Genomic DNA, 8,445 nt, shown 5'->3' on the forward strand with positions numbered 1-8,445 from the left:
TGCAGTCAGATCTATTCTTACCTAGCTTTTCTTTGAGTTTATTTGATTAGGTTTTTTAATATTTTCATTGTATGGTCCTTGTGTGATTTTAAGTTGCTAGTTTCTTGCGTTAATAATTATAAAAAAATGTCTTTACTGTGTTTAGTTTACAATTTTGGTTGTAAACCTTTATTATAATTTGAATATTTTATATTTTTAATAAAATTATAGATTTCAATAACAAATATATAAAGTTATTACAAAATTTAGACAGTATAGAGAAAATATTTCTATGAATTTTTATGTAAGTATTTTCAATTTAGGGAAAACTACTTCATATATCACTAAGCTTTGTCCGTGGACTCATTTATATTACTGAACTTTTAATTTTGTCAATTATATGACTTAACTTTAGTTTTACATTCAATTATACCATTCCACCGTTAAGTCTTTAATAAACCACGCCAAAATGACATCGTTTTGGTGTAGTTATTATGATACATAAAACGATGTTGTTTTAGACATTAAACTTTACGAGTGTATCAATTTTGCCACAAAACTTTTAAACGAACTTATTTTTTAGCACTACATTTTCTAGCCGTAATCGACAACTAAGCACCGCCCTTCATCGGACATATTTTAGGGCCATATCGGTATCAAAACGTTTGTATTTATCTTCTCTTTCTTCTCACAGGATTGATTTTCCACTAAACTCACTAGAAATCAACGAAAGTCCATTCAAAAGTCTGACATATTAATAATCCAATTTCTTTTAATGATCATTCGATGAGACTAGTTTTTTTCCTCGAAATAATGTTTTTCACCATTCAAATTTATGAACAAACACTCCAAATCCCGTAAAATGCGAACATTTTGGTAACAATTTTGTTGTAAAAGATGACCAGTGACGGATAATGATTGGTTGTTGACGACGATCGAAAAGTGCAGTGTCAAAAAATTGAATTGTTTAAAATTTCAGTGGTAAAATCAATACACCCCTAAAATTCAGTAATTAACGGCGAAGTGACATAACTGAATGTAAAACTAAAGTTCAATGCTATAATTGATAAAATTAAAAGTTCAGTGTTATAAACGATCCAACAGACAAAATTCAATGATATGTGAAATAGTTTTCCCTATAATTTAATATTAGAAGTTAAATTATTAAAAGTAAAATATATTTCACGGATAATGTGGTAAAATTTGATTCTAAGAATTTTTATATTCTCACAACCAAACGTTATAATCTTGTATTAATGTATAATTAACTAATATAATAATGTAACATTTCCAAAAATATGTAAAATAATATTGCATTTCGTTAATCTTATTACCAAAGATAATCTTATTTTCTAAAATAAAAAATTCTCAAAATTATTTTTTATAAAGAAAAAATTCTCAAAATTATTTTCTACTTTGATGACACGTTTTTCTGTTCTTGAAATATTTTTGATCTTCTCTCTCGATTGTTTGATCATTCTTTTTTGTTTACTCTTTTTAGAGTTTGATTTTACATCGCCTCTACTGATCAAGATGACACTTATTTATTACCCTATTGATCTGCTCTGCTTTGGATCCCAAACGAATTTTGATATGTGATTTATGTTCGGAGATAGTTTTCTCATTACACTCTACTCTAATTCATGATTGTTGGTGTTCTTTCAGTTATTTGATCCCATGTTGTGGTTCGTTTGTAGATGCAATCAAATTTATTCCTATCATTTTGATATGTGATTTATGTTCGAAGATAGTTTTCCCACTCTCGATGATTTTAACGTGTCACCATTGAAAAATAAAAATTACTATGTCAACAGTTTTGTTAATTTTTTAACGAATAGATACTAAGGGTCTGTTTGTTTGGCTGTAATTGGTTTTCCGGAAAATGAATTACTGGAATTTGAATTACTGGAAAATTAATTACTGAAATTTGAATTCTGGAAAATGAATTACATTTCTGGAAAACATCTGGAAAACGTTTTATGATGTTTGGAAGATGTTATTTAAACATTTTTTTCACTAGTTGAAGAGTTTTTTTAAAAATTATTTATTACGAATATTAAATATAATAAACAATATTATTTATCATAAAACTTAATATTATTATTTTAAAATATTAAAATAATTTATTTATTATTAAATATTATTTTTATAATTTTATTAATAAAAATATTAATATTGGTATATTTTAGTGAAATAAAATATTATAAATTATATTAATTATTTATTAAAGTAATAGTGTTATATTATATTTTAAAAATATTAATTAGTATATTTTAAATATCTTTACGAAAATATTATTTAAATATATAAATAATATTATTCATTAGTAAATATATAAAAAAATTATTATATATTATTAAAATAAAATATAATATCTTATATTAGTATAATATAATTTATTATTTTATATAATATTAAAAATATAATATTATATTATTATAATATAATAAATATATTTTAAATATTTTAATAATTAATATTTTGATGAAAATGATATTAAAATATTTTATTAATATTAAATTCATAAAATAAAATTATTTTGAGTATTTTTGCTTTGAAGTGAAAAGTTCGGAAAATGACTTACGGAAAATGAATCCGTAAGTCAATTTACAGAAAACACAAAGGAAATTCTGTTACTAGGAAATGAATTACATTCCGGAAAACGAATTATGTAAAACAAACACGGAAAACATTTTCCGAAAAACGAATAACGTGAAACAAACACGAGAAAACATTTTCCAAAAAACGAATTACATGAAACAAACACGGGATTTCGGGAAAAACCAATTCCGTAATTGATTTTACGTCAAACAAACACATTGGTTTTACGTCAAACAAACACACCCTAAATTAAAATATAAACTTCATGTTGTTAGGCATTGTTTTGTAAAAGGTAAAGTTCAGATTACCAAAACGGAGTAAAAGTAGTAGTTTAGGTACTCAACGTATAGTTTACCTTCAAATAAAAACATTTTTATTATTATTGAGAAACAATGGTTGATGGCGAGGAATTAGTTAGCAACTCTGTTTTGAAAATCAGACCGGATCGGTCGGTTTAATCGGTTCAATCGGGAATCGTTGTTTAGTCCAGTTTAATCTAAACCTGTTGAACCACTATTAGTGAACCGGTCAGAACCGTTGAACCGTTCGAACCGGACCGGCTGAAAACTAAAAAAAATCGGGAAAAACCAAGATTTTTATTTTTTATTTTTAAAAAAATTAAACCAAACAACGTCGTTTGTTAAACGAGCCAAGTCGAACTCGAGTATTGCTGAGACTCGAACTTGAAAACTTTAAAAGTAAACTCAACTCAACTCAAACTCAAAAGCTAAAAATTATCAAGTTCAACTTAAACTCGAAATATAATATTGAAACTTGAACTCAAAAAGACTTGAACTCAAAAAAAAATTAGAAGCTCGATTGAAGCCTAAAATTCGAGTTTAATTGAAGTGAAAGAATAGTTATATAATTATAGTTATATAATTTTATTATGATTTTTTTATCCCCAAATTTATTTTTTAATTATAATTATATAATTATATTTATTATTTAATATGTTTTACCTTAAATATTATGTTGTAGTTAATTTGAATCATTTTGTTTTATTTTATGATTTTTAACTTATATATGTTATGACTTGCTTTGAATATGACTTGTGATATAAAAAATTACTTTTTATTAAATATTTTTGATATTTTTATTTAATTTTTTAAATAATTATGACGTCGTCCGGTTCTTCCGATCGGTCGTATCGATTCAACCGATTAAACCGGTTCGACCGATTGAATCAATGAATCGATAGCATAATCGGTTCACTAACCGGTCTGGTTCTGAAAATCATGGTTAGCAAGCAAGGGGGAGATTTTACTAGGAGTCCAGATACTCACTGCTGAGTTATTTAGGAGGCAATCCCCAATTTGTGTTTCGTTTGGGTCAAACAATTTTTAGATTCCAAACCCAACATCTTCTTTATCCCAGATCTGCTCTGCACTGCAACTCCCAAGCTTTAGCTCGAAACCTTAGCTTCACAAACAAGCCTTCACTGTCGGTTCCCCGAAAACCCAGATTTTTGGTACTCATCTCCTCCTTTTTTTTTGCTTCTGTTTCTCCTTAGGCGAGCTTATTGTTTGCAGAAACGACGTTAAAGAACCCAATTTCCAAAACCCAGATTTTCCATTTTAGCTTCTTCGGCTGCTGAAGGTTTGTTTCAACTTTTTTTTCCTCGTTATACTTTTGTTGTTCTTTTGTTTATGTATTGGTTCAAGTGGAAGGAAGAAATCTGCTTTGCTTTTTGAAATTTGTTTTTTTTAACTGTAAAGCTGTGCATTTGATTTCTCGGAAACTGTAATTTATTGAGAATGTGGTGTTGCTTCTTTATTTGCCTAATGGAATCTACATTTTTCTTCCGGAATAAACCACAACATAGTATAATTTCAACTCATTCCTGATATTCTTTTCAATATTAATTTTGTGTCCTTGTTTAGCTCTGCTTTCAGAGTTTGGACATGGAGTAACTTAAATATTAAATATTGTACCAGCATGATGTTCTTCACTTTCCGGTTTTCGGGAAAATTCATAAATCTGGTTTCTTTTCTTTTCAGTTCATTTTAAAAAATTGAACTAGTCTGTAAAGAACTCTCAATTGAGCAGGTTTGTTGGTTTCGTGGTGGGTCAATTTAGGAAATTGAGTGAGTTTGAGTTTTTTTTAATAGTCTGCGGTGAATGCAATATCTGTTTAGAATTTTGTGACACAACGGCTCGAATTCGATTTTTTAAGAAGAAAAATATTTTTTTTTACCATAAAAGTCACTCACTAGATTCAATCGGATTTGAGTTTGAATGAGAATTGTCTGTTCTAATTTGGTGCATAGTATAGGGAAAAATTCATTTCTAATCATGTTTAAAGTACTTTTTTATAATTTATATGAATTTTGATGTGTCTAATATGGATCAGAAGCCAAAAGCTTGATTTGATAGATAACCTCTAATTAATTAACTAAAACCATATATCTTTTCACTGCTTTTGCCCTATTTCAGCTGAAAAAGGAGCATTGACTAGCCATTGCTTTTATCTCCTTTTTGTTGGTTGGGCTATACATACGTCTTTAATTTTTATAGTTTATATTTTTCATAATGTCATTTGAAACATTTAATTTTTATAAATGTAATTAATTATTATTACTATGTTTGTGCAATTGTTCTCATATCATAGTTTGTATTCTCATTGTATGTTGAAGAACTGTTGACTGCTTTATTTTTGATAAAAATGTCCTAAGTTCACATTGGTTTGCCAGGGGAATGGAGACTGCTAAAATGAAGCTGCCTTCCTACTTTGCCGCATTTGCTTGCCTGTTCTTTTGCTGTAGTTCGGAAACAGTTTCCGATTTGAACTCTGATGAGCAAGCCCTCTTACAATTTTCTGCCACCATTCCCCATGGCCGTGAACTTAACTGGAGTGTTGCTACCCCGGTGTGCACTTAGGTTGGCATCAATAGGACTAAGGACGGATCCCGTGTACTAGGCGTCAACTTTCCTGGTGTTGGACTGCGCGGTCCAATTCCAGCTAACACACTCGGAAAGCTCGATGCTCTCATGATCCTCGGCCTTTCGATCGAATAGTCTCAGTGGGAACCTTCCGTCTGATGTACTCTCCCTTCCCTCTCTTCGTTACGTATACTTTCAGTATAACAACTTTTCAGGTGACATCACTTCGACTCTCCCTCCCAATCTGGAGGTTCTTGATCTCTCTTTCAACTCCTTGACTGGCAACATTCCGATCGCAATTCAAAATCTAACAAACCTGACTAGTTTAAACCTCAAGAATAACTCCCCTACAGGACTCATTCCCAGTTTCATTCTTCCAAGGCTTAAGCTGTTGAATTTGAGCTACAATGATTTAAATGGATCAGTCCCATCTTCCCTCCAAAGGTTCTCTGCTTCTTTTTTCGTTGGAAACCATTTATGTGGGCCTCCACTTAACCAGTGTCCTACAATCACCCCTTCACCATCGCCTACTCCCACTTTCTTGCCTCCGCCAACAGTCACTTTCTTGCCTCCGCCAACAGTACCGGAAAACCCGAGAGGGGACTCCCTTAAGAAATTAAGTAGGCATGCCATAATTGCCATAGCAGTCGCAGGTTCTGCAGCACTGGTGTTTTTCTTGTTGCTAATGCTAGTACTTTTCCTTTTAAAGAAAAAGTGTGATTGAGGCGGTGCTCTGATGTCGAAAGTGAAAGGCGGAAGGAGCGAGAAACCGAAGGAAGATTTTGGGAGTGGGGTGCAAGTGGCAGAGAAGAACAAGTTGGTTTTCTTTGAAGGTTGTTCATACAATTTTGATCTTGAGGATTTGTTGAGAGCTTCGGCTGAACTGGTTGGGAAAGGGAGTTATGGAACGACGAATAAGGCGATTTTGGAGGAAGGAATAACAGTGGTTGTGAAGAGGTTGAAAGAAGTAGTTGCAGCTAAAAGAGAATTTGAGCAACAAATGGAAATTGTTGGAAGGCTTGGTCTGCACCAAAATCTTGTGCCCCTTCGTGCTTATTACTATTTGAAGGATGAGAAGTTGCTGGTATACAACTACAAAGCGGCCGGAAGTTTTTCCTCATTATTGCATGGTACATTTATCCATCATCTTCAACTATATATTTTTTCTTTCTTTCCTGGATTACAATAGAATCATGTCATGACATATCAGTTTTCACCTATGTTACTCGCGCACGTGTGTCAGATATGGGGTACAAATACAATATTTATGTTTAGTTATGCGTTGGAGTGACGTAACTTTTCGCAGTTCTTTGTTCGTGATTTCATGACATGAAGCCGAGAAAGAGGACGTCCTCTTCTAGACTGGGATTCGAGGGTAAAGATTTCCTTGGGTGCAGCAAAAGGAATTCCCTACATCCATTCTTCTGGTGGTGGAAAATTCATCCATGGCAACATCAAGTCCTCCAATGTCCTCCTCAGAGGACTTACATGGCTGCATTTCTGATTTTGGATTGACTCCTCTAATGATTTTCCCAAAGGTTCTATCTAGAAGTGTGGGATACCGAGCTCCACAGGTGACTGAAACCTGAAAATTTACTCAAAAGTTCGATGTCTACAGTTTCGGTGTACTACTCCTAGAGATGTTGACTGGCAAAGCGGTAATCCAATTATCAGGGCGTGGAGATGTGGTCGACCTTCCAAGGTGGGTTCATTCTGTTGCTAGAGAGGAATGGACGGCTGACGTGTTTGATGTAGAGCTGGTGAAGTATCCAAATATTTAAGAAGAGCTGGTGCAGCTACAGGTAGCAATGACTTGCGTTGCAAGATTGCCGGACATGAGGCCTACAATGGAGGAAGTGATTCAGATGATTCACCATCTGAGCCCGAGATACCCGAACCCCATGATTGCTGTAGCCAGGATGTCGATGTTGTGAATTAAGATTTAAGGCATGCTGTTAAGATTCAAGTTTCTTGTTGCTAGAACTTCATCTTTGCATCTCTCTCTAACAGTTAAATTCTTCCCTGTGATTGTTAGGAAAATTTGTTTGAGGGCTCTGATCTGTAGAAAGTGCTAGAAAAAACAGATAAATAATCGCTTTTCTTCTGTATCAAATACAAGAAAACTATTAATTGTCACAAATTACAGCCAGCTAGCATGTTTTTGTTACATCTGAAATTATTGCAAATGGTGTGAAACAAGTTATCCGCAACATCTGCCAAACATAGAATCAGCATTTTCCTCTCGGCAGATCCGTTTTTCTGCGTCGACGACGGTGCCTATCTTGAATTTCTAGTTCAAAAGTATACCATGTATTTGTAATTTCATAAATTTGATCCGAAAATATTTCAAGTTCAAATCGAATTGTAAAATACAACTCGAATAATTCGAAACTTTAGTAATTCATGAATTGATTTTCAAGTTTGACTTGAGTCCCTAAAAATAATTTAAATTATAAACAAATAATATTATAAATACTTACAATTAAATTTAAACAGAAACTCGAAAATTCAACTCGTATTGAAAAAATTTCATGACAACTTTGAGTTATAAAATAGGACTTGTCAACTTTAATAACTAGAAAATTTTTGACTCGAAGAGCACCACATCAGGATGTTTAAGCATTCATAGTCAAAAGGTTGAGAGTCTTTCTAACAAATACTTCCTTTTAATCATTCAGATTATTAAAAAAAATATAGAACAATACAACTTATTGCTATTATGTAGTAATGCCTCGGATGCAGATGTAAGATGAAAGTGAAAATAACGAGACTCCGCAGATCCAGATTGTTCCCAACACGCTCCAGATACAGATCATATAAAGGGCCTTAACGCAGACATAGAATCATAAAAAAATAAATGATGAATTTAGCATGTTGCACCATTCATAAAAAAAAAGGAAGAAGACTTGTGCTTGCTACCATTTTTTGAATGTGTGATTCATTTGCAAGTGTAGGATTGTCTCCTTTAAAGAAGCCTGCAAG

At 32.1% G+C, this 8,445-nt stretch overlaps 2 pseudogenes; both read left to right on the forward strand.

Moving 5' to 3' along the window:
* The first annotated feature begins 3,827 nt into the window (after positions 1–3,827).
* On the forward strand, positions 3,828–7,728 carry LOC120126081 (annotated as a pseudogene).
* LOC120126129 lies at positions 6,709–7,728 on the forward strand (annotated as a pseudogene).
* Positions 7,729–8,445: the final 717 nt, after the last annotated feature.

This window comes from Hibiscus syriacus, unplaced genomic scaffold, assembly GCF_006381635.1.
Source record: "Hibiscus syriacus cultivar Baekdansim isolate YM2019G1 unplaced genomic scaffold, ASM638163v2 tig00110450_pilon, whole genome shotgun sequence".
NCBI lineage: Eukaryota > Viridiplantae > Streptophyta > Magnoliopsida > Malvales > Malvaceae > Hibiscus > Hibiscus syriacus.